General features: G+C 45.9%; 2 protein-coding genes across 6 annotated transcripts in view; one reads left to right on the forward strand and one right to left on the reverse strand.

Annotated features, from left to right (window-relative positions):
- The window catches only part of MACROD1 (mono-ADP ribosylhydrolase 1), a 366,194-nt gene that overhangs the window by 237,602 nt on the left and 101,374 nt on the right, over positions 1–27,218 (reverse strand). The window lies entirely within an intron of this gene.
- The window catches only part of FLRT1 (fibronectin leucine rich transmembrane protein 1), a 53,106-nt gene continuing 49,423 nt past the window's right edge, over positions 23,536–27,218 (forward strand). The window contains exons 1-2 of one of the 3 annotated variants that reach the window (XM_061606235.1): positions 23,536–23,596; positions 23,837–24,672. The gene's annotated coding sequence lies outside the window, so the exon portion shown is untranslated. Of the gene's footprint in view, positions 23,619–23,638; positions 23,699–23,836; positions 24,673–27,218 lie in introns of those variants that run through there. The other 2 variants (XM_061606237.1, XM_061606236.1) reach the window with 2 other exon arrangements.

The raw sequence follows: 27,218 nt of genomic DNA on the forward strand, positions 1-27,218 counted from the left end.
TTATACTCCATCCCAGTGGTGGGGAACCTGAGGCCCTCCAGATCTTGTTGGACTACAACTCCCATCAGCCTCAGACAGCGTGGCTAATGGCCAGGGACAATGGGAGGTGTGGTCCAGCAACATCTGAAGAGCCACAGGATCCCCATCCCTGCTCTCGGAGCTGAGGGGGAGGGAGACATGCAAAGTAGCAGAGCCCCCCCCCCCTGCAGTAGCAAAGGTGGATCCTGCAAAAGTCATGAGCCCTGAGGCACTGTTGGGCTCAGGCTTCAGTTAGCAGGCTGTGGAGGAAGATGAGGAGGGAGAAAAGGAGGATTAGATGGGGAGGCTGAGATCCTGGAACAGAGGGTGGCAGAGAGAGGGCCTCCCCTTTCCTCAATTTTGGCGGCTCTGGATAGGCAGGAGTCCTGGCTCTTCCCCTCCCTCCCATGGAGAGATGAGCGTCATCAAGGTCTGGGGAGGATACCGACCCACCACTTGGGGTGGATGAACAGGAGTCAGAAGGACCTGGTGGTGCCTTCAAAGATGGGAACGGACTTATGCACCTAGATGTAAGGCATGGAAAGGCATGGGAATCTCATGAGTAAGCATGCTACACCTCAACTTTAAAAGATGGTGGATGGGCATGGGAATTTGTTGGGTCAAACTCTTTAGCTCCTGTGTGGTTTTGAACCACTTGCTCAGTTCTTGGACTCTTGAACTTTGGCCCCTGCTCCCAGCCTGGCTGATCCCACCATCCTGTCTCCTAGTAAGAGATTCAGGGCTGCTGTAACTCTGTGCCTGCTGCTGAACCTGCACCGTTGCTTTGCTTCGATAAAGAACTTTTCCTTACTCCCACATAAGAGCTTCTCTCCTCACGCTTTGGGTGGGGGCAGGCAGGGACTTCACCAGTTACTTAAAAGACTTGAGGCACAAAGGTTTTGGAGGACAGCTCCCATCAGCCACAGCCACAATGGCCATGCTGTTTGGGGCTGATGGGAGTTTTGGTCTAAAACATCTGGAGGGCACCAGGGTGGGGAAGGCTGCTATAGGGCAAGGAAGCTATGGGGGGGAAAAGAGGTCTAGAAACTTGTGTGGACTTACTTGTGTGGCGGGAGTAGTAATCAGTTTAGAAGGGATGGGGATTGCAATTTAATACAGTTTCCATCTTCAGCTCACTGTTGCTTCTAAATGCTTCCATCTGACAATCAAGAGACCTGCTTGCCTTGCAGCTCCCTGTTCTATTATCCCCCATTTGGATTTCCCTTTGCCGGATGCCAAGTGGGTGGGGGGTGAGGGCAATATAAACTGTTCAGAGAAAGGGAGCAATTAATCTTATTCAGGAGCATCGCAGCCACATGAGCCCTGCCACCCAAATTAAATTTTAACTTGTCTCATAAATCTTCCCTTTAAACTCCCCTTCTCATGACCAGCTGCACTGGCAGACGGGCTGCAAATGTCCTTGAAACTCGGGGGACCAGCAAAGTCGAAGCAGAGCTTTGCTCCCTGGTTCCCCCACCCACCCCCTCTAAAAACCCACACCCTGATTCAAGGCAGCAGGCTTCAGGGCTTGCGGAACAGCGTGGCTCCTACCGGGACGGCAGTACACAGGAGAGGATCTGGGGATGGCAACCTTGCTGTAATCATTCAAAGAACTGCTGACCCCTTTTTGGCAGAGCTTAAGATTCTTGCTCCTGGTGCCCTGGATTCTGTTCAGCTCAGGTAATTAAAATCCCGGCTCCTTTCAGCTCCGCTGCTCATTGCAAAGGCATGCATCCTTCGCTCAGGTGTAAACACACCAACGTGCCCCGGCTCCAGAGGCAGCTTCCTCATGGCGAGTCAGAGATTTTAAACTTCCACTCCACCCTAGAGGCAGCTGCATCTCAGAACAGCGGGGGTATGTGTTCAAACATAGGACCCCTGTACACAACCCCCTCTGCAGTTGCCCTAGAAACAGATTCATTCCCTGAAACAGGAGTTGCTGTCTAAGCAGCTACTGCAGGCCAAGAGAGATCTGTCTGCTCAGGCCATTTATGTGTGTCACATTGGTATCCCACCCTTCCTCCAAGGGTGGTGCACACAGAGCTTATTAATTCATCCTATCTCCGCAGCAAGCTTGTCAGGTAGGGAGGCATAAGGTGCTGGTGGTGTGTGTGTGTATCAAACTGGAGCTCCTAGAAGTCACTGCCAGTCAATGTAGACCAGGTATGGGGAACCTTTGGCCCTCCAGATGTCGCTGAACTGCAACTCTCATCACCCCTGGCCATTGGCCATGCTTACTGGAGCTGATGGGAGTTGTCATTCATGAACATCTGGAGGACCAAAGGTTCCCAGCACCTTGAGTAGACAGTACTGAGCTTGGCCAATGGCTTGACTCAATATAAGGCAGCTTCATATGTTCCCGTAAAGCTTCAACCTCTCCTCTGTCTGAGTACTTTATCCCTGGCATGAGGGCACAGCCTGAGCTCCTGACCCCTTAGAGCTCGACCCCTGGCTGGCTTTGACCACACACTTGCCTCCAGGCCCTCTGAGCCTTGCTTGCTGCTGTGGAACCTGCTTCTGGCCTACTTGATGGAAAGCCACCTTCCTTGGAGTCTTGGAACCTGATCAGAGGGGTAAAGCCCAACTAGAGATGGGAAGGTCTGGGGGGGAAACAAAAAATTGGGAGGGGACTTCCCCCCCTGCAATTTTCCATTTTTTCTGAAAAATGGGGGGGGGGACAGAAAAACCAGTTTCCCCCTCAAATTTTTCTGTTTTTTTTCCCTCCAGGGTCTTTACATCCTCTAAGTGTGACACAGTTCCGATCTGCACTATACATTTAAAGTGTTATTATACCACTTTTAAAGGCTATGGCTTCCCGCAAAGCATGGGGGAGTGGTTTAACACTCCATCTCTCTTCCCAGGCAACTCTGGAAATTGTAGCTCCATGAGGGGCACAGGAGATCCTCTAACAACTCTCAGCATCCTTCACAAATGACTGTTTCTAGGATTCTTTGGGGGGTAGCCATGACAATTTAAAGTGGTATGATACTGCTTTAAATGTATAGTGCAGATGGGGCCACAGTTGCTGAGCAGTGAGGCTGAGAGACAGAAAGTAACTGGGCCATAGTTCACCCAGCACGCTTCATGGCTAAGCAGTGATCTGAAGCCTCTTCCCAAGCCAATGGCATCCAGTAGCAGAGCTGGTGCATTAAGGGGTGGGCATCTTAGCACGCATGTTAACACACGGGTGGGGAACCTCAGGCCCCCGGGGGCCACACGCAGCACTCCAGTCCTTTCTGTCTGGCCCTTGGGAGTCTCCTCAGGCCACACCCCTTCACTGGCCCTGTTCCACCCCCTCCTCAAGTGCTTTTGCATGGCTGGAATGTGTCCTTGGACCGTGATAATGCCTCTGCTTGCCTCAATGGAGAGAGGCGAGTGTGTAGAAACTAGGGATAAGCAAATCTGTCCATTTGGGTTTCTCTGCTTCCCAGTCTTATGTCCAGTTGTCCACATTTCCACAGCAGTTTGCAATTATTTATTTTGTTTTAAATTCTCATCAGCATTTTAGTGCCAATTTCTCCAATATACACATTTTTCCATGCATTTTTGCCTAAGAAAGCACATTTTCAGGAAGCAATCTTCCCTGATATAATGCATTTTTTTGTATGCTGCTGAGACTAACATATGCATTTTTAATACACATTGCTGGGCTGGACAGCTGTATTACAAAACTCAGAGAAATTAGAATTTTGAAGGGTGTTTGCGATTCGGTTCTCATATTGTTTCAGAAAGGGTGAATTAGGTGTATTCACCTTTCAATACAAACTGAATTGAATGTCTCTTTCATCCCAAGCGGAAAGTTCTGAATCTTGCATGGCTTGAGTGTAGCTTGCTGTACAAAGGCAAGAGTCATGTCTGCTGGTTACGCCTACTACTGGCATGTGGCCCCCAGGGAAGGTTGCCTATGAAGGAATGTGGCCCTAGGGCTGAAAAAGGTTACACACCTCTGCTGTAGAATATCCTTATACTAAGCAATTGTGTGATTGTGTTGTTATGAACAGAAACCTTTCAAACAAAAAAACCCATTACCCATACCACTGGGAAGATGCCAAAAGTGGGGAGCCTCCGTGATACTGCCTTTCCAGTTGGCGTGTCAGGGCTGGCAGATGTAATCGTCACCAGGCAGCAAGTTGTAGCAGGGCAGACAAGGAGGGCAAGGCAAGGTAGGCCCAGGGCAGGTGGAGGAAGAGGACGGATAGAGGCAGTCAACAGTATATTCTTTGCTTCACAGAGACAACATGCTCAGACTGGAGAATCCCTCCATTCAAGGAAGGGTTGTGACCCAGGAAGAGAGTGGTGACTGGAAAGTGTTGGGGGGGGGAGAGAGGTTGTGGCTGGGAAAGGGGTGTGTCATATTTATAGACCACACTTTTCATTTAAATATATATATATAGCAAGCTGGTACGCAACATACAAAAGTACAGTAACTTTGGTAAAACATCAATATAAGCATCAGTAAAAGTTGGTTGGGGAAAAGAAATTCATATTTCAAAGGACTGTCTGAATAACAGAGTTTTCAGGAGGCTTCTAAAAATAGGCAGGAGTGGTTCTTGCTGAGCCTCTACTGGTAGGGAGTTCCACAGGGCCCACACTAAAAGCTCAGTCCCTAGCTAAAGGCTGACTAAACTTCAGGGGTGTGGGGAATCATCAGAACTGCCCTGTCAGAGGATCTCAGTGACCAAGGTGGAGCATAAGGAATCAAGCAATCCTTAAGATGCGTTGGGTGCAAGTTGTTTAGCACTTTGTGGATTAAAGGAAGAACCTTGGAGCTGGCCTGGTAGCAAATTGGCAACCAATGCAGCTCTCTCAACAGCGGGGTAACATATTGCCAGAAGCCTCCTCCTGTGAACAGTCTGGCTACTGCAGTCTGCACTAGCTGCAGCTTCCCGATCAGATTCAAGTGCAGCCCCACATAAAGCACATGATAGCAGTAAAGTCTTGAGATTACCTGTGCAGTGACCATTGTGTTGGCTGGGGAGAGTCCTGAGGGCCAGTGAGAGAGATCCACAGGGCTGCATTTGGCCCCAAGCCTGAGGTTCCCCACCTCTCCTCAAACCTAACCTTTCCTCCCGGATGTGCTAGCCTTATACACAAGAGGAAGTTTTGAAAAAAGGAAAATGCCGCTGTCTCGTCCTCCACCAGCACTACAAAGTGGTAGAATCCCAGGTCTACATAAGCCTTGGCTAAAGGTATAGATCAGCCACCTGAGCATCTCTGCGGGCAGGATGATTGTGGGTCAATGAAAGGAGGAGGCAGGATCACAAGCTGTTCATGCCAGAGACATTTTGCAGCCTTTACAAATAAAAAACTAAAAACTAGGAGGCATCTGGGGCCTGCCCAGGAGAGCAGAGTAACATTCAGAACCAACAGATGGCAAAAGGCAAGGGGGCTAAAACAGAAAGCGAGACATGGGGGAGGGCGGAGGAGGAGATACAGCTTGCATAAATGTTTACAGCGGCTTGCAGGCAGGACATGAAAGGGTGTGGAGGCAGAGGCCCTGCGGAGGTTGCAGACGTTCCAACCAGGCCAACAACTTAGTACCACATCAGGAGAAAAGGGCCCAGAGGGGTCCAGATGAGACCCTGTCTGCTCCAGTTGTATCTCCTTCTTGCTCTAAGTATGGAGCCGAAAAGCAGAGGCCAGGGAGAGGCTTGGCTTTCATCTCCCCACCCACCCAACAACACACACATTTGTAAGACATTTCAACATATTAGGCCAGTGGTAGGGAAGTTTAGACCCTCCAGTACTTTCCTTTGTCTATCCTGAATCTTCCCACATTCAGCTGTGTTGGATGTCCCTGTGTTTTAGCATTATGAGAGGGGAAGTAAAAACGTTTCTCTATCCACTTTCTCCATGCCATGAATAATTTTTTACACCTCTGTCATGTTGCCTCTTATTCGCCTTTTCTCTGAAGTAAAAAGGCCCAAACATTGTAACCTTTCCTCACAGGGGAGGTGCTCCATCCCATTGATCATTTTGGTTGCCCTTTTCCTAACCCTTTTCAGCTCTATAATATCTGGTGCTGCGTCTCAAACAATGGCCACTGAAGGTTCTGCAACAACAGAAGATTCTTCAGGGTTGCTGGCAGAGGTGCTGGGGTTTGTTGGAGAGTGGGGAGGGATCCTGTTCTCTGGACTTCTCCTCTGCCTCTAGGAGACCTCCCAAGTATGGGCATCACTGGGATCTGACCCTTTTAAAGTAGGTGTTGGGAACCTTTGCCCCCCCCCCAGATGTTGCTGAACTACAAGTTGCTTGAACGACAACTTTGGAACTCCCTGCCTATTATCACGCAGGCACCTTCACTGTATCCTTTTCGGTGCCTGCTTACATTTCTGTTTACGCAAGCCTATCCAGACACATAGATATTGATTTGTTTTAATCTCTTTTTAGTTTACAGCTGTTTTAATAATCTTTTGAGTGTTTTAATGACTTGTTTTTAGTCATTCTTATTGATATTTTTAATGCTTCTTGTAAACAGCTTAGAGGTTTTCTTGAAATTGTGGTATATAAAATTTGTTAAATAAATAAATAAAATAAACTCCCATCATCCCTGGGCATTGGGCATGCTTGCTGGGCCTGTAGATCAGCAACATTCAGAGGGACAAAGGTCCTTCACAACCATTTTAAAGCTTTAGTAGAAGTGTGTTAGGAGAAACATGGTGGCTGCTTGTATAAAAAAAAAAACCCACCATTTTTTAAAAATGGTTGTTACCTGGTATGAGCCTAGGGATAGGGAAGGTTATAAATTTGATCAGCTGGTCAATAAAAGATGAATGGCAGCATCCAGGAATTATAGCGTAAGGCCAACAGCTGCTCCTGAATCTCAAGTGACAGAGCTTTGCATGTCCTATCCATTTCATTAAAAAGAAAAACGGAAAGAGAACTAAATAAATATACTTAGATGCTTTGATAAAAAGTCTAAGCTTATTTAATTAATATTCTTCACACCCTCTCTCGTTTTTGTTTAACAAAATTGGCACAATCCAATTCAGCAGGACAAGCCCCACTGAAATGAATGTGCTTGTGTAACTCCTGTTCATTTCAATGGGACTCTGGCAGAAGTAGGGATATGCCAGAATTCCACTTATTTCATTAATTTGCTTATTCCCTATAGTTGCAGATCGGATTTTTATATAGCAATTTTCTGTGGCTATTTTTCAGAATGTTTTTTTAAAAAATCTGTCTCTAAAATATAAAGATTAAGAACAATAATTCTAAAGATATTTCCTTTCAAAATATTTATATCAATAAATATATTTTTTGGGAAGGGAAAAAACAGATTGGTAAAAGCAGCAGCTAGCAGACAAAGAATGAACTTGGCCTGTTAGGTTGACTGGATGCTTTTGAAGCAGCACCGGCCAACAGATCCCATTGATAGGCAGAAGAGCTTCCTGCTGGACAGCACCCCTGTATCAGTCCCTAAAGTCAGAGGAAACAGCTATTTACATTTGAGCTTGGCTGAAATGTTATTCTGGGAACTTGCGCTGTGTCACCTTGTTTAGGCTGGCTTTTAAAGATGCAAATACAAGAGATTCAATCCCGTCTTCTTGCATGTTAGTGATTTGAAAAATTAAAAGGATAATTTTATTTCTTTGTCTATGTTATTATGTTCCAGTATCCCACCATATTAATAAATTCAAAGCTGATAATGAGGACATTGAACTTGTCAAGGATTATCAATACTTTGGCACAGTCATTAACCAAAATGGAAACAATAGTCAAGAAATCAGAAGAAGGCTAGGACTGGGGAGGGCAGCTATGAGAGAACTAGAAAAGATCCACTGAACACCAAAGTCAGGATCATTCAGACCATGGTATTCCCTATCTCTGTGCATGGATGTGAAAGTTGGACAGTAGAAAAAGCAGATAAGAGAAAAATCAACTCATTTGACATGTGGTGTTGGAGGAGAGCTTTGCGCATACCATAGACTGCAAAAAAGATAAATAATTCGGTGTTAGAACAAATTAAAGCAGAACTATCACTAGCAGCTAGAATGATGAAATGGAGGTTATCATACTTTGGACACATGAGAAGACACGATTCACTAGAAAAGACAATAATGCTGAGAAAAACAGAAGGGAGTAGAAAAAGAAGGAAGATCAAACAAGAGATGGATTGATTCCATAAAGGAAGTCACAGACCTGAAACTACCAGATCTGAACAGAGTGGTTTATAACAGATGCTATTGGAGGTCGCTGATTCATAGGGTTGGCATAAGTTGTAATCGACTTGAAGGCACATAACACACACACACACACATCCCACCAACCCCATTTGGGTGACTTTCTAAGTCACGGGTGGGGAATGTCAGTCTTGGGGGCTGAATGTGGCCCTCCAGACCTCTCTAGCTGGCCCTTAGAGCTGTCCCTACACCACACTGCTCTCCCCAGGCCACACCCCTCACTGCCCTTGCATCGTATTGCACCCTGAGTGTCTTTGGCAGGCTGGAATGTGTTCTTGATGCCTCTTGCTTGCCTGGATGGAAGTGTGTGTGTGTGTGTGTGTGTAGTGTGTGTAGAAACTATCCTACTGTACAAAAGTAACATTTACATCCATTCCTCTACCCACTTTTGCCTCGGGCTCTGCCCACCACTGGCATTTGGCTCTTGGAAAGTTGCCCCAAAGGAAATGTGGCCCTCAGGCCAAATTTCGGTTCTCCACCCTGGTTCTAAGTGATGTTCCCTCACTCTAAGTAACAAATAATTAAAATCTCACAACAAAAGGCAAGTATGCCCTCCAACCTGAAGTTGTGGTAGAATGCATAGAAGTGGGGGGAGGAGGACATGGACTGGAGTGACCTTCATGAAAGCAAATAAACCAACAGGGCTCTCACAAGGGTCTAAAAGCGCTAATCTTGGCCACATCTGGTCCTACCGCTATCCAGAAGGGATACGGTATTTGTGGGCCACAGGGTGGACCTAATCTGACAGTTTCCAGCACTCCACAGCTGTGTTCCTCCTCCCACCAAGGTTCCCTTGCCCTGTTAATATTCCTTTATGAGGATCTCTTCCTTTCCCTGTTGGCCTCTGTAGACCCATCATCAGCCACCGAAGATGCCAGCATACCCATGCACTGACGATCCGACAGTGGCCCCATCTCTCATGTGGCTGTGTGTGATTAGGATATGATAGCAATGCCCTCCCTACATTGGGTTTAATGGGGGAAAGGGAGAAGAGCAGCCAAAACAATGCACCCAGAGGCAGTTAAAATAAATTATTCCAGCTGTTCAGATTTGGTGTGTCATTTGCATTTGGAACGTAATTCCCTTCCTGCTGTCCCCCTCCCAACATACACACTTCCCTGCCTCTCCCTATGTCAACCACACCTGCTGTAAATTCACCCCACAATGCACAAAGTGATAAAAATCCTGTTTCATTTTATACACATGCAGATTAGACAGACACAGTCTGGAACTGTAAAAGGCTTCATAATCTAAAGGTATGTGTGTGGGTCTATGTGTAAGTAAGTTAAGAGGATCAAATTCCCTGCCCAGCATATGTCTTGGAGAGAGGAGGGGGGATGCCTATAATTTTTCACTGAACAAATGTCAACTTCACTTGAATCTGACCCTAAACTATCAATTACACCTCAGTCAGACAGCACAATTTGGACGGTAAGAAGTGGTGGCTGGAACTTTGGCTGGAGTTACCTGCTCTTAAACATTTATAGCCAGAATATGATATCGAAAACGTATTATGCATACATACGTAACATTTTGCTGCAGAATGCAGTGACAGACTCAGGAGAGAGCACCTCTCCTGTTAAAAGTCTTCTCGTTCAGAAGATGGCTCTATCATCTCTGTGGAGTGGGGTTGGGTACTACAGGCCCTTAACGGTGTGTTATAAGGCCTGTGGGCTCTACATGACACCCCCTGATCAAAACTGGCGAGACAAAAGCAAGTGGTCAGAAATCCATCCAGGGTGTTATGGTTCCCTCTGATTCCAACCAGGAGTGGGTGGCAGGTAGGGATGAAATGATCTGTCCGTTTAGGTTCTCTCTTTTTCTCATTTTTCTAATCATACATTTGGTTCTCCACATTTCTCTAGCAATTGTGAACTTTAAAAAAAATCCTCATGAAAACTCTTCAGAATTCTGAAGGATCGCTGTGTTTCAGTTCTCATGTTGTTCTGGAAAGTGTGCATTTGGTAAATTCAGCTTTACATGTGAACTGAATTGAATTTCTCGCCCATCCCTAGTGACAACTGAGGACAAGGAAAGGGAGTAGTGGCGGGAAGCAACTATGCAGAAGATCCCACTTGATGAAGCCCCTCCTGTGGAGGATGAGTAGGGCACAAGGGCTCAGCCTGCTGTAACAGAGCAGGAGAATCCAGATGAGGGGGTGCGACTATTGATGTCTCCCAGGAGACATGGTGCTCAGCCTCTGTTTGGCCCTGGGTTAGATGACCTTCCACATCCTTTCTAGCTGTGCAGACAAATGATTCTTAATGCTGATGACCGAGAATGGCTGGTGAGGGGCGGGGAGTGGGGAACAGAACACACATTCCCAGCCCTGAGAAAAATTCTCAATGAGGTTCTTGTTTGTCTGGAAGCAAGAATATGGAGTTCTGGGTCCCTGATGGTATGGCAGTGGTGGTGGGGAAGCGGGGTCAGGACATCCAAATATGCAACGGCTTGCTTTATTTCACCAATGCAATTATCCCAAGCTGTTCGCTGCAATGGCACAATGTGGATTTATTACCTTCCCTGCTCTCCGGGGGAGTGAGAGAGAGAGTTTAATCACCAGGTTGAAAATCCTGGCAGCTTTCAGATTTCAGACACAAGCCGGGCTGACTCTCTGTGTCCTGGCACCTTGTATATGGAAACATGGCTGATAGTGGCCACAGTCGTGTGTGTGTGTGTTTCTGTGTCTGTGTCCCACCCACTAGTATGGAAGGGCCAGGAATCTGATTCAGTTCACATTTTAAGGTGAATCTATCAAATCTGCACTTTCCAAAACAACATGAGAACCGAAACACAGCCACCCTTCAAAATTTGCACTTTTCACCAACCAACCAATGTTTGCAGAAATTTATATATTAGGGGAAAGTGTGCATAAAAATGAAAATATCAGTGAAAATAACATTATTTAATCACATATTTTTCCGATGTACACATTCCTCAGAGCATTCTATCCTAGAGTGCACATTTTGTGAGAATTACATCACAAAGTTTGGAGAAATACAAAATCCAAAGGAAAAGAATACTCCCATCCGCACATTTGTCTGGGAGACGTTGATCAGGTCTGCTTGCAATGGAATTTACAGAAATTTGCTACCATAATTTCCTAACTATTTTAACCAGTTCTGAAATGGAATGAGTAACTGTCACAGATGGCAAGAACTGTGGGTTATCTGACAAAATCCTACTCAGAGTAGACCCATTGAAACCAATGGATTTGAAATACACATATTCATTGATTTCAATGGCTCTACTCTAAGTAGGATTTTGTTAGATACAACTCTATCTGGTTAAAGCGTGGAGAACTCTTTGTTAGAAAGCTACAGAACTGCAACTCCCAGAGACGAGTCATGATGGTATCTCAGGCTTGAGGACTGGTTTCTTGAGGATAAAGAGGCAAATCCCCAAACCATGTCTGTATTGGGGATAGGGATGTGCTAGAATTCTGCCCAATTTGGATTTGGTATCGAATTTTCCATTAATTAGCTTATTCTCTATTGTTGTGGATTGGATTTTTATGTAGAAATTTTCTGAGGCTATTTTTGAAAACAGATTTTTTTAAAAAAATCCACCTCTAAAATATTAATATTAAGAATGATAATGTTACTGATATTTCCTTTCATTTATTAATATTTCCTTTCAAAATTGTCTGCAGAGAAAGCATCTATATTTCAAAAATAGATATTAATATCAATATTTGTTGCGGGGATGGGAAAATCGGTAAAAGCAGTGGCTGGTCAACAAAGAATGAACTTGAATCGATACCTAGCTGTTAGATTGATGCTATGCTTTTGAACTGGCACCAGTCAACAGATCCTATCTGTAACTCCTTTCCCCACGTGTTTTGGCAGGTGGGTGTGGTTTGACCAAAATGGGCTCATGGGCCAAATGGGGAGGCAAGGAGTGCCTGATTAGGCCTGTGGGCCAGAGGTTCCCCATTGCTATTCTAAGAAGAAGAGTGGGAGGAAATGCAATAAACAAATAAAAGAGATGTAATTATTAGGGGGAAAGGTGATGCTGATTGCCATTGCGGCCTCTTTCTCCGTGACCTTGAATTCCATAGGCTAGTTTTGCATTTACTGGAGAGAAAGCATACTTCCTTCTGTACGTAAACTTCCCAACTCTCCCTTGCCAGTCCATCCATCTGATGAAATAGTGGCTTAACCCACCAAGGCTCAACGCCACAATCAATGTGTTAGTCTTCAAGATGCTACTGGACTCTGTTGTTTATACCCCTTCTGCTCTGCTTCATGCCACTGATCAGTTTTGTTGGATGACCTTAGATCTAGACAGTGGATTATTTCACCAGCATCACTACTACCAGCAGCAGCAGCTGGCCCTCCCTCCTACCATTGGCTCTCTCCATGCAACTTGCAGAAGGCTTCCAACGATGTAATTATTTTTAATGGCTTTCTTCTCCTATTAAGAAGGGCTTGAAAAACAACCCTTGGCAGGAGCCAGGGACTTAAATAAGCACATCCCCACCTAAAAAAACTCAATATGTTTCGCTTAAAGGAGGAGAGCTGATGGTGGCGTTTAAAGCAAATTTGGGAACAGGTAGAAACAAAAAGGGCTAGACTGACCCGAGAAGAACACAATGAGAGCGTTAAGAATGTAAGAACATCAGAAGAGCTATGCTGGATCAGGCCAATGGCCCATCTAGTCCAGCATCCTGTTCTCCCTCTGGCAGACCAGATGCCCATTAAGGGAAGCCCACAAGCAGGACCTGAGCGCAACAAACCCTATATGGTTGTGGCCCAGCTTATTTGAAGGAGCGCCTCCAGCATCGACAGGGATGCCGCTCAACAAGATCAGCCTCAGAAGACCTTCTCTGGATCCCACCTGTCAAAACAGCTAGACTGGTGAGGACTCGATAGAGGGCCTTCTCAATTGTGGCCCCCACCCTATGGAACTCTCTCCCAAATGATCTACGCCATGCCCCGTCTATAATGAGCTTCTGCCGGACCCTGAAGACCTGGTTTTTTAGGCAGGCTTTTGGAATGGGCTAGTTTTACTGTGTTTTTAAATTTTTAACAGTTTTATATACAGTTTTATCGTGTACGTCGCCCAGAGTGGCTGGCTATCCAGCCAGATGGGCGACTAACAAATCTCATAATAAATAAATAAAATAAAAACAGGCAACTCTCCCCATTTGTGATTCCCAGCATCTTGTATTCAGAAACAATCCCCAGACAGCGCTGGGGAAAGACCTCTGTCTGAAACCCTACTGAACTGCTGCCAGTCAATGTAGACAATATCCAGCTAGATGGGCCAATGTCCTCTCACTTGTTATTAGGCAGCTTCCTATGCAAGGGTCATGTCTCAGTGGCAGCGCACATGAGTTGCATGCAGGAAGTCCCAAGTTCAATCCCTGATGGCATCTCCAGGTAAGGCTAGGGAAGACCCGTCTGAAAGCCCTGGAGAGCTGCTGCTACTCACTGTAGACAATCCTAGACAAACTCATGGTCCGACTCCATATAAAGCACCTTCGGTGTTCCTCTGAGTGCTAGCTTTCCATAGGAAGCGAGATTCCGGAATGCGGGGGAATAATCAAACCTGCAACACCACCCCCGCCCCACATCCTGAAGTGATGGTATTGGCCCTGAGGGATGATTCAGGTCCCCTTCCCCAAATTTCCAGTAGGCAGATTCTTATGTTCCTGCTCTCCTACCCCTCTGAGAAAACTTATTTCTAAGAAGCATAAATTTAGAAAAAAGGAAGAAAGGGGGGGGGGCGTAGCTAATTTACAAACAACAGGGAATCTCTTGTTATCCATTCATAATTAATGGAACTGCTGCTTACAACTATTCTAGCAGAAGACACACATACAAACACACAAACACACAGAGTCCAATTCGTGCACAGGGATGGGAAACAGAGGCAGGTTCCGCTGTGGACATTTCTCTCTCTCTCTCTCTCTCTCTCTCCCTCTCTCTCTCTCTCTCTGTCTGTGCCTCTTTTTCACAAGACAGCCGGCTGAGAGAGAGAGGAGAGGAGCTTGAGAGGGAATTCTGTGCCAGGTCAGCATGGATTCCTAAATCCCAGCCGCAGAGAGAGGCTAGCACAGCCTTCGCCAACATGATGCTCTCCAGATGTTCTGGACTAGGACTCCCATCAGCTGTGCTGGTGGGGGCTGATGGGAGTTGTAGTCCAAAACATCTGGAGGACACCCTGTTGGTGAAGCAACAGGGGGAGCTGCTTCATTCCCCTCTCAAAAGCCTTTCCTTTCCTGTTTTCCATTTGCCAAAATATGAAAAAGGTGTCACAGCCAAAAGAAAAAGAAAAAAATATTAGCACCCAAAAGGAGATGGAGGTTAGAAAAACCAGACAGGACACATGTACTCAACAGTGAGGCACTACGATGACCTTGCCTGGGATTCCCAGATGCTCATAGAATGTATGTTTCTCCACAGTGTAATGGCCATTGGCTAAAAACAATAACAATAAAGTCTCTCTCTCTCTCTCTCTGTACAGAGCAGGAGGGTCAATTAGACAAAAGCTCACAGCTGTGCAAAGGGAGTAAGGGTTAAACCCCTAAAACAAGGTTGTAGGGAGGGGGCTTTCAAGGATGATGCAAAAAACCCACATCTCTTCCTATGACCTTCGCTCCTCTGGCTTCACCTCCCTTGGCCCTCCAATTTTCTCCTCCATCCCTCCTCCTCCATTAATCCTTCTGCCCAGTGATATCTGGGTTGCCAGGAACAGTTTCCTTCATCCATCAAATCCTTTGTTGGAGTTCATGCCTGGAATGGCCTCCTGGAATGACTCTGGAAGGACACTTCATACCCCTTCTTGAAACCCAGCATTTTGATAAAGCCTTTGGAACAGCTCCTAGTCCCAATATATATAAGAGCCTTGCTGGATCAGGCCAGTGACCCATCTGGTCCAGCATCCTGTTCTCAAGGCCAACAAGTTGCACATGAGAAGCCCACAATCAGGACCTGAGTGCAAAAACACTCTCCCCTCCTGCAGTTTCCAGCAACTGATACTGCCTCCGATAGGGGAGAATGCAACATAGTCATTGTTGCTAACAGCCACTGATAATAATTTGTCTAATCCTTTTATTTATTATTTATTTAATTTTAATTGAATTTATATCCTGCCCTTCCTCCAAGCTTTGCAAGTTGGTGGCCACCACTACTTCTTGTAGGAGCAAACTGCATAGTTTATCTATATGTTGTGTGAAGAAATACTTTCTTTTATCATTCCTGAACCATACAATATGCAGCTTCATTGGATGTCCCTGAGTTCTAGTGTTATAAGAGAGGGAGAAAAAACACTCTATCCACTCTTCCACAACCTGCTATAGCTTTCCCCAACCTGGTGGCCCCCAGAAGTTGTTGGACAGACTATAACTCCCATCATCCCTGGCCATTGGCCATGCTGGCTGAAGCTAATGGGAGTTGTAGTTCAACAACATCTAGAGTCAGCCAGGTTGGGGAGGCTGTTGTAGTGTAGCTATGCCAAAGTACATGTAACAGCCATAATTGCAGGTTCTTCCCCTGTTTACCTCTGCATCTACTGCCCTCTCTGCCCTCTGTCATCCTCACCGTGTCTGTTGCCAAGATGGGAAGCCCCTTGGGCCAGGGACCTGCCCCCACATTCTTTATACAGCACCATGTAAATGCATGGTGCTTAATAATAATAATAATAAGATTTTGCCTGCTTTAGCATGATGACACTTCGTCCACATGTTGCCATCATCTTCCAGTCCCCAGAGACCTCAAAGAACGACTCCAATGCAAAGTTGGATCAGGGAAGCCACAGACTAGGGATGGGGGAGGAATTCAATTCAAGTCCCGTTTAAAGGCCAACCCAATCCACAATTTCTAAAAGAGTACGCCAACCAAAACACAGCCATCTGCCAAAATTTGCATTTCTCTGAGTTTACCAGTGCAGTTCCTCAGCCAAATAATGTGTACAATAATTCATATATTGAGGGAGAGTGTGCATAAAAATGCATATAGTAGTAAAAATAGCATTATATTTGGGGAAGTTACTTTCAAACATTTGCATGCAAACATGTGTATATAGGAGCAATTCACACTAAAATGCTGCTGAATTTTCATGAGGACATTTAAAAATTGCAAACTGATGTGGAGATGTGGAGAGCGGAATTTAAGATTGGAAAAATGAGAAACTGAGAGAATCTGAAACTGATTTGCCCATCGCTAACACAGACCCCCACGCAGGCCAGAGGATCAGTCTGAGACTTGGGCTCCATCTGCACTATACATTTAAAACGGTATTGCATCACATTAAATAGTCATGTCTTCCCCTAGAGAATCCCAGGAATCATAACTTGTTTTGCAAACTGCCATGGCCACCTTTGGGAGGAAGGGCAGGATATAAATTCAATAAACAAATAATAAATAATAACAAATGAGGGTACTGAGAGTTGTTAGGAGAACCCATTGCCCTCACAGAATTTTAATTCCCTGAGTGGTTTAACAATCAATCCCTCTTGGGAACTGTAGCTCTGTGACAGGAATAGGGGTCTCCTAACAACACTCAGCACCCTTATCAAACTACACTTTCCAGGATTCTTTTGGGGGAAGTCATGACTGACTAAAATGGTTTGACACTGCTTTAAATGTATAGTGCAGATGGCACCTTTCAGACCATCTAGAGGGAAAAGAATCATAGGGCAGATCCTGCCCTTTGCCCTGGGGATCAGACCCCGCACAAGGAACAAAATTGCACAGTTCTGCTGCTGTAGTAACTGACTGACTTCCCCTACTCCCCTGTAAGCTCCAGAGAAGAAACTGATCACCCAGCCATCACAACTCCCAGCCTCCATTCTGTTTCTTTAAATTCCTGCTAGCTCAGTGAAGGGGAGGAGTTTAGGCACTCTGTGAGTCTGGTTTGCTGTTTATGCTCAGTGGAACTCAGAGCTACTGAGCTCATCCACTGCCATCCCCTATGCCTGCCAATCTGCAGTATGTGAATAATACTGGCCCACCTGGTAGGGTTGTTGCAAGGATTACTGAAACAACAGATGTGAAGTATGTTAGGAAGCCAGTGTTGTACTGTGGTTAGAGTGTTCCCCTCGGAACAGGGAGAGATGGGTTTGCTCTAATCACTGTGTCTCAGCCTAGCCTACCTCATAGGGCTGTAGTGAGGATAAAGAGACCCACTGAAATTAATGAATCTAAGTTAGTCATGTCTATTAACGGCAGTGGGTAAGTAGAACTAGCATTGAATACCACCCTGTGTATACTGCTTTGAGCAACTTGGGGAAAGGGCAGAATAAAAATGTAGTAAAGTTTATTATTATGGGGAAACCACACACATACCCATATGAGAAAGTAATGTCACCACCCAACCCCAAATCTCTAATCAGCCTGTTACAATCAATCCTGGGCTCCTTTTGGGAAGAAGGGTGAGATATAAATGTAATAATAACAAGTGGGAATTAAAATATTTTAGGGGACTTTTCAAATCAGAATATTCAAGGCCCAGCGGACACAACAAATGCTGCTAGCTTCAGAACCTCCTAGCTCCACTGCACTGCTACATGAAACCCCAAAGAATGCCCCACATTTAAAAAAAATATGCTAGGCCCCTCCACCTTGCCTCAAAAGAGTTTGTTAGGATATTTAGCAGCATGCCTGACTCCAGAGAGTAATCAAAGCACCTCTCAATTTATTTACTATTAAATGAAAATAAACGCTCCAATCAAAACATCACAAAGCAAGGAATTAAGATGAGTTTCGGAGCTCCACAAAGGAGCAGCAAATTCATAGACACACACATATGTCAGCACACATTTATTTTTATTCATATATTTCCATATTTCATCCCATGGGAATGAATTATGCTCCCCGTTCGTTCTTTGGCCCTCATGTGATGGCCTCTTCTCCTTTCAGATTGCCTCGCCGAAATAAACCATTAGCAGATTAATTAATAAGGAATCACTTTGAAAGCGCTGCTCCTTGGGTCTATCAAGGATTGGCACCAGGATTTGGGGTGGGTAGGTGAGAAGAGACTGTCAGTGGGCCCTCTTAACTAGCAAGGAGAAGAAGCGATTAGTCATGACAAACTGAGAGTACACCCAAGTGATTTGTGCTACTGAGCCAAGCTAGATGCCAAATTCTTTTTAACAAATGTAACCTTTCAGCACTTGGAGGGGCAACTATGAGCCAGCAGTCTCCATTCCCATCATGCAGTGCTAGTTGAGACTAAGACAGGAATAGGGAACTTATGGCCCTGTAGATGTTGTGCACTACAACTGCCATAATCTCTGACCACTAGCCATATGGCTGAGGACAAGGAGAGTCAGAGTCCAACAACATCTGGAGGGCACCGATTTCCCCACCCCTGGACTAAGGGCTATCAGACCTCAGCAAAGACCAAGCTGCAGGCACAAATTTTCCAGTGTCCCGGAGAGCGGTGGCTGGCAGTCCAAATGGGCCAGAAGCAGCTGCATGGCCAAAACATTTAGGGGTCAAGAGCCCAGGGCAGTGATCAAGAAGAGATTACAAGGATTTTGACTATCACCTCGCACCCAAGGCAAGCTGTTCGGACTGAGGAGGAAACTCTGAGGCTGAGGCTTTAAAGGGGCCAACGCGGAAGGATTGGTCCTTGGAGGTCAGCTGACAGAATGCTCGGGCAGCCTGGTACTGCAGCCTAGGAGGTGCTCTGCAAGCACAGAGCTTAGACTGCCAGACTTACAGTAGAAACAGAGCACTGGTGGCACAGGAGGTAATATACTGGAGCCTAACTGGTGGGAGCCTAGTTTGAGACTCCCTTTCCCCACTGGCTTATGAGACATCTTGGCTTGAAGCTTTTGTCCAGCTTCCATAGATCTATTCAATGGCCCCCCTGACAGCCTCAAGGCCCCAGCATCAATGTGCCCCCTCCATGCTGCCACCCAGAGCCAGCCATGGGCTAGCCCTGTGCTGGGCTATGAAACCTGAGAGGTTTGCATGTAGAGCCAACAACCTCTATGTTGTGTCCCAGCTGCGCACTGCAGCAGGAAAACAAGACAGGAGTTCATGGATGTGCCAACATTTGGGGGTGGGGGGAGAAAGGATGCAGCCGGAGGATGTTTCCAAGGGATGATGCAAGAACAATTTAAGTGCTTTAATTATGAGCGACTTCAGAATGATGTCACACCACAGCAGCATATTGTCAGGCCCCAGAAGTCTCCAGGGGCCTCGGACACAGACTCTGGGGGCAGCCTTTAAACAGATGCTGCTCAGGGCTGGGCTAGTTAGCACAGAGGGAGATGAGAAGGGAAGGCCATTGGTTTGGAAGCACTGATCAGCGTTGAACTTGGCTTCCCAATGAAAACCAATAGTGGGTTTATAGTGCAATCCTCTGCATGCCTACTCAGGAATAAGTTCTACTGAATTCAAGAGACTTACTGTACTTCCCATCCGAGGTAAGTGTATATAGCAAAGGCAGGGAACCTCAGGCCCAGGGGCCGAATGTGGCCCTTCAAGCCTTTCTGTCTGGCCCTTGAGACTCTCCCCCAGGCTATGCTTCACACCCTCCTTGAGTGTTTTTGCCTGGCTGAAACATGACCTTCAACTCTGAACATGATTCTTGCTTGCCAGGGTGGAGGATAGAGAGAGATATGCAAGTGTGGCTAGAAAACCAGCCTATTGTACAAAGGTAGTATTTACATGTGTTGCTCCGCCCACTTTTGCTTCTGTCCCACCCACCACTGGCAGGGAAGGCTGCCCAGAAGGGAGCGTGGCCCTTGGGCTGAAAAAGGTTCCCACCCCTGGTATATAGGGTTGCTGCCTTAAGCACCACTTCCTAACCCCAAAGCCCTTGCACCGGAGGTAGAGGTGGATGGAACAGACACCCCTGAGAAATTCCATGTATCTTATGGAAACTTCAGATTTTTCTTCCCCACAGTTCTTCCCTCATCCATTTTTCCCCTCATGCTGGTAGGTAATGGAGACTGAAGTCTTTACGTAGGAACACAGGAAGTTATCTTATACTGAGTTGGTCCTTTGGTCCATCAATAGCTCAGAACTGTTTACAAACTGACTGACAGCGGCTCTTTGAGGGTTTCAGACATACCCAGTCCTACCTGGAGATGCCATCGGGGATTGAATGTGGGAGCTTCTTCTTCATGCAAAGCAAATGCTCTAACCACTGAGCTCTGGTCCTTCCCTAAAACCCCAGCCCACCATTTAAATTTTATTCTTCTCCTCCTCTTCCAGGCTCCAAGTTCAATTCCATCTCTCCAGCCCACCCCTTTAGCAAGGGGGCAATATATATGAAATCAAAAAGCTGGCAACCCTGTCTCTTCTGTGCTCAACAGTAGTGCCAACTGAAGGCCTCAGTCAACCATGTGAACACAGGAAGCTGCCTCTCACCAGGTCAGACCCTTGGTCTGTCCAGCTCATGATCATCTACACTGACTGACAGTTTCAGAGTGGGGACATTCCCAACCCTACCTTGAGGTGCCATTGGGGATTGAACCAGGGACCTTCTGCATGCAAAGCAGGTGCTCTTCCACTAAGCTATGGCCCTTCCCTCTCTTTCCAAAAGCAGAGAGGAAGGGAGAGAGGGAAGTGATAAAAAGAAGGAGATAGAATGTGAAAGGGCCTGCAGCTGGGCTAACCAGCTTCAGAATCCTCATAATGAAAGGCAATCTAATGTCTGTAGCTTTTTTTTTAATGCTTCTCAGTAACATGGGGTTCTTACAAATTGGCTTGAAGTCCCCCTACTGCTTTTGCAATGGGAGGTGCGGAGAGCTGGCCTCCCTCGCCTGGCATCTTTGTCCACAGCAGCAAGGATAGCTATCTCTTTGTGCTATGGAAATGTAAGAGCCGGAAGTGGGGGGCTTCCAATTAATTCCGGGCAAAAGGAGGAGATTTTTTTTGCAGACCACCACTGTGCAATCCCAAATGGATCCCCAACCTCCTTTGTCTTTTGGTCCCACTCTCACAAATTAATCTGAAGGTCGCATCGCAGCATGGGAGGATCGTGCCGTGCCATGAACAGCAATGCCATCATCCTAGACTTACATGAAGCGCCATCCATCAGAAAAGAACTCAAAGAGAAATTGTGGGATCTGAATGTTACCTTCTTTTTTTTGCACGGCAGGGGGAGGCGGAGCTACCTTCTATGAAGAACAGCAGGTTGCCACTGAAAAATGTCAGCCCCATGCCGACTTCCCTCCTCCCACTCTATAAAACATCTAATTTGGCTTACACCTTGTCCTGAAGTGGGAGCCAGTGTGACGTAGTGGTTAGAGTGTTGGACTAGGACCTGGGAGACCAGGGTTCAATTCCCCACACAACCATGAAGCTCACTGGATGATCTTGGGCTAGTCACTGCCTCTCAGCCTCAGAGGAAGGCAATGGTAAACCACCTCTGAATACTGCTTACCATGAAAACCCTATTCATAAGGTAGCCATAAGTCGGGATCGACTTGAAGGCAGTACATTTACATTTTGTCCTGAAGTTTCGATGGGTGTTTTCCCAGCTTTGATAGTCACAGCCAAGGATGTAGAGGGGGGGGCAAGGGGGAGGGAAAACTCAACACGGAGCTGCCATTTTCAGCAGCTGCTCTGCATTCCATGCAATAGGCACTTCCGCCCAGTGTTCAAATCACTGTTTCCAGAAGGCTACTACTGATGCGTAAATCTGTCAGTTTTGGTTTCTCTTCAGTAGCTCATTTTTCCAGTCTGAAATTTAGTTCTCCACATTTCCACATAAGTTTGCAATTAAAAAAAAAGTCCTGATGAAAATTCATCAGCTTTTTAGTGCAGATTTCTCCTAATATACACATTTTTGTCTGCAATCTTGCCTAATATAGGAATTTTTGCAAAGCAGTTTTCTCTGCTATAATGCATTTTGTAATAATTTTCATGAATATAAGCATTTTTGCACACTTTACCCTAGTATATGCATTGTTGTGCACAATCCTTGGCTGAAGAACATCATTGCAAAATTTGAATGAGTGTGAATTTTGAAAGATGGCTGTGTTTGGTTCATGTATTGTTTTGCAAAGTGTGAATTTGGTAGGCTTGTCTTTAAATGCAAACTGAGTTGAATTTCTCTCCCATCCCTTCCAGCGGGACATGATTTGGTTAATAATGGGACTGGAGGGAGACAGAGGTTGGGGCTTGTGCATCTCTTTAAGTTCCCTTTATCCCATAATTTGAGCACTGGACTTCCATCCTATAACATTCACATTTAATACTGAATGTGAGTATTATCTGACTATGTGAAATGGACGTTCAGACAAAGGATATTCTAGACAGTGTTGTGCTTGCATTATTTATTTAGAGAAGTGGCACCCTGCCTTTCCACTAAAACTGAGTTCAAGGCTTCTTTATATATAGACTCATTTAATCGCAGAAACCAATTTAAGCCTCGCTTGTGAAAATGCCCTATAGGGAGAATATATACTCAAAATCTAAATAACACCAAGGACCATGTAAAAGAAAGGCATCGGATCCCAAACCCCCTACGACAGCAGTTTTCAAACTTCACTTTAGTGTTCCTCAAAGGGGGAAAAAGGGAAGGTGATGATTTCTGGGGGGAGGGGGGGAGGAGGGATGAAAGATTCACAAATAGGGGGTGGGGTAGTGGAGGAGTGGGGAAACCAGTGGGGGGGAACAGACAACAGGCTCATGGAGATGCATCTAAGCGTAGTGGTGTGTACCAGAATTTGCAAAATCGAATTGAAAAGCGGCAAGAAAAAACACCCTCACTGTGTTTTAAACCTGAAATGTGCACACAGGCTAAGCTGAAGAATTCCCTCCCCGCTGCAGACGCACCTCTTTGCCCTGGCGTTTGAGACCGAGATATATAAATTTTAGTGTCCACCTATTCTTGTGACTGTAATTTGTTTAAAACCATTTTTAATATTGTAATTTTAAATTGCTGTAGCCAGTCCTTTAAAAAATATTTTATACATATATTTCTTAAAAGGTTTGTTTAATTCATTTTCATTTTTAAAATCTATTTAAAGTAAGGGTGGGGGGAGGAAAAACAAAAATGGGGGTTGGCTGTATGTTTATATTAAAAAAAAACTTTCAGTAATTGTTAATTAAAACAAAGAGTAGAACTACACATGCAGCAGAAGGAGGTGGCAGAAGGGACTGTACCATCTCTGATTATAGGTGGAGGGTACCATTTGTGAATGCTCTACTGGGTTACAAAAACACACACAGAGAGAGCTCCCCGTAAATAAAAAATGAGCATATAACAGGGAACGGTTTTTACCCAGACCCTTTGCCTGCTATGTTGGCTTTCCACTCGCAGGAGTTTTTAAAAACTGCAGTGCCTCCCCCTGTGGTCCAAAGTGGTTCAGTCAGTCAGCGCTACCACACCTCAGCATGCTACCACCTCATTCTGCTGCATGTGTTGTTCCACATGCCAAAAAAAAAAATATGTGGAAATGGTACCCTGAAGGCAGGACGCTGGTAAACAACTGCCCTGTTGCTTGTGAGTGAGTGAGTGAGTGAGAGAGAAGCGAGTCAGCCTCTGGTGTGTCCTTCGTGGCTCAGTGGTCCGAGTGCTTGCCAGTCAGTGCCTGTCTTTGAACTGTCAAACTGGGCAGGGCTGCCTACAGAGCACCCCAGCACGCAGGATTCTGTAGGACAGTGGGGAACAGCTTCTCTGCCTCTGACTTTAACAGCCTTCTCTAATTACTTTTTTTGCAGGTTTTGTTGAAACTGCTGGTTGTTCCTGCAGCCTTCACCTTGCCAACCCAATTCAATCAGCATTCCGGCTTTTCTGGGAGGATTCACTCCACTGCCAGACCGTGGAAGGAATACTTGGATCATTTGGAGTCCTCCCCCCATCCTTTTTGGGGGGCAGAAAAAGAAAGTCTTTGTTGCATTACAGACCAGTTCCACCCACCCATCTTTGACAAGCCAGTTCTGTGGGTCAATCAGGCTGGAGACCACTGCTTGCTCCCCTGTCACAGCCAAACCCTGGAAATACATCCCTCTGTGATCTGCTTGAGGATTGCTGGATGTAAGTTCTGGAGAAAGCAGAAAAAAAGGAGAGGGGAAAGCTTAAAAATTAGGTCTCAGGAAGTCTGAACCACGACTGTTTTTGAAACTGTGCTGTCCCAGATGTTCAAATTCAAGGGAAGACACCGATTGTCCATTATGATGGGATCGCAAAGCAGTACCAGCTCAGACCACCGGATCTGAAGGCAAATAAGCAAAACAAGATAAAAGGGGGGGCAGGAACTGCTGGGGAAGGGGAAAGTGCTCCCTTTCCTGAAAAAGGGCTGTTTCCTTGAACCACCTTGGCGTGGCCTATGGTGGCATAGAAGACACACTTGGAATTTATCTGGGCACAGTGAGGAGCAAAGGAGAGAAGACTGGCAGAGATCCACAGCATGTGAAACGGCTCCTTTCAGCTTGCAAGTGGTGTTGAGGCCTTCAGAAACGTCAATGGGAAAAAGAGGTGGAGGAAAGTCACGTTAAAAGCCAAGATCCGAGAACTCTAACCTCCTCCCGGCTGCTTCTCTGAATCCAAGAGACAGGTAAACATTATTCATTGAAGCACTGAACTCACAGCGGTGCTCTAAACCAGTGTGTTGGTCTTCCATCAGCTGTTGCAAAGCTCTGCAAATCCAATCCATTTTTTAAATAAGGGGAGACAGCACTGAATAGGAAATGGAAGGATGGCAGTGCTGGAAAGAGCTGAAGGGGGGGGAAAGATCTTAAGCGGGCTGGATAGCAAGGAAATGCAGGCTAGAGATCACTGAATTCCAGTCATAGCTCTTGGACAGTCAGAGCAATTACAGCAAGGATGAGGAGCCTGTGGCCTTCCAGAGGTTAGCCCACTTCAACTCCTGTCAGCCTTGGACAGCAGGGCCAACGCTCAAGGATGATGGGAGCTGACGTCCTGTTACAGGTTCCCCATTCCTGAGTACAGGTGGGGGAGAAATTTGATTCAGTCCGCATTTAAAGGCAAACCTACCTAATTCACACTCCCCAAAACAATACATGGGTTGAAACACAGCCATCCTTTGAAATTCTCTTCTCTGAATTTTGCAATGTGGTTTTCCAGCCAATACTCATATACATAAATGAATATGTACCAGGGTAAAATGTGCACAGAAATGCATGTATTTGTGAAAATAACATATAAAATTGCATTCTATTGCTTTGCAGAAATGTCTACATAAGGTAATACTGCATACAAACATTTGTATATTAGGAGAAATGTACACTAAAATGCAGGTGAATTGGTGGATTTTCATGAGGGCTTTTTTTTTATGGAAACTGATGTGGAGATCTGAACTTAAGACTCGAAAAACTAGAAATTGAGAGAAACTGAAATGGAAAGATTTGCCCATCCCTAAATTAACAGCAAGTGATCATCCAAGAAACCCTTCTAAGTCCTGTGCCGAAGTGTCACTGTATAGACTGGGCCATTTCAAAAATAGAGATAATGCAAGAGCAGTGCCTTTTCCTCTGACATGCTAGTTTTCTATATGCAAATACTTTTTAAAAAGAAGATATATTCAAACGTACAGCCTTGCCATCACTCGCAGCCTGAAACAATCCAGTCCAGCAAATGCTTTCCCACTGTTTCTACCAATGGTACATATTACTGTGAATGTGGAGATCGCTCCCGCTTTGCTGCTCCCCTAGCAGGAACATAAAACCACAAACCCTGGTTTAGTGTTACATCCCAAACCAGAGTCTGTGGTTTGTTTCGCTCAAAACAAACCATGACTGTAATGATAGGGTATGCACTGCATTGGTGCCTTAGCGATTATGCATATGCACTTATATGCCTGTGCTCTAGAGACACATTGCCCCACACCCATTCGGAGAATGAACTTCTAGCAACTCTGGGAAGGGAGCTAAGCCTGAAAGGCAACACCACTAGCATAGCAACTCACGCTAACAAATCTTTAACATGGCACCTGGGATAGAGTTGCTTTTGTACTAACTTAAGCAAGGCTGAAGCTGGTTCCTCTCTCCCAGTTCCTTGTTGGACGTAGTGCTTCCAGAGCAGCCTCAATAGGGAACTGAAGTTTATATGCCCCTGCACTCAACAGTGAGTAGGCTGCTCATGCCAGCATTCTTTGTGACAGGGTTGTAGAACCTTTTTCAGTCCACATTCCCTTCAGAGCAATCTTCCAGGGGCCACACGCTAGGGCTGGGTGGGGCCAGAAGCAAAAATGGGCAGAGTAATGGATTTAAAGTTTGCCACTGTTCAGTAAACTAGTTTCTATACATGCTGACATACCCCTCTCTATCCTCCATGCAAGCAAGCAAGAGGCATTATGAAGTTCAAGGACACATTCCAGGCAGGCAAAGAAACTCAAAGAGGGTGTAAAGCAAGGCCAGTGAGGAATGTGACCTGGGGGTGGCTTGGGGAAACTCCCGAGGGTCAGACAGAGAGGCCTAGAGTGGTGCATTCGGCCCTCGGTCCTGAGGTGCCCCACCCCTGTCCTAGGGTCAGAGGTGTTGATTGTGCCCCACATGCTCTGACACACGACAGCTTCAGGTCACACATTGTGCCGAACAGAAAGTGGGAACACAGGAAGGTGCCTTATACTGAGTTAGGCCATTGGTCCATCTAGCTCAGCATTGTCTACACTGACTGGCAGAGGCTCTCCAGGGTTTCTGACTGAGGACATTCCCAGCCCTACCTGGAGATGCTATTGGGGATTGAGCCTGGGACCTCCTGCATGCAAAGCAGATCCTCTCCCGCTGAGCTACGGGCCCTTCAAAAGAACCAACAACCAAGTGACCAGCAAAGGCAGCTTTTTCTAACCTCAGCAGCAGATTTTCCGCCAGCGACAGGCTCTGCCCTCCTGTTGAATTTATCTGCTTTCATAATCAATAACAATTACCCCGTCCAGAGGGAATCTTTCATGGCCGTAGGGCTTGCAACAAAGCCATTAATGCCTCGACAAGCCAGGCATTTAGGGCTTCATCCGGATGGGTCCTGGCATCAGCCCCTCCCGCCTTCCCTCTCAGAGGCCATGGTGGGAACAGAGAGCCTGTCAATGCCACACCATGAGTAATACTCCAGGACTCAAAGCGCCAATAAATCAAAGGCTTATTA

Source organism: Rhineura floridana, chromosome 22 (genome assembly GCF_030035675.1).
Source record: "Rhineura floridana isolate rRhiFlo1 chromosome 22, rRhiFlo1.hap2, whole genome shotgun sequence".
In the NCBI taxonomy this organism is placed as follows: Eukaryota; Metazoa; Chordata; class Lepidosauria; order Squamata; family Rhineuridae; genus Rhineura; species Rhineura floridana.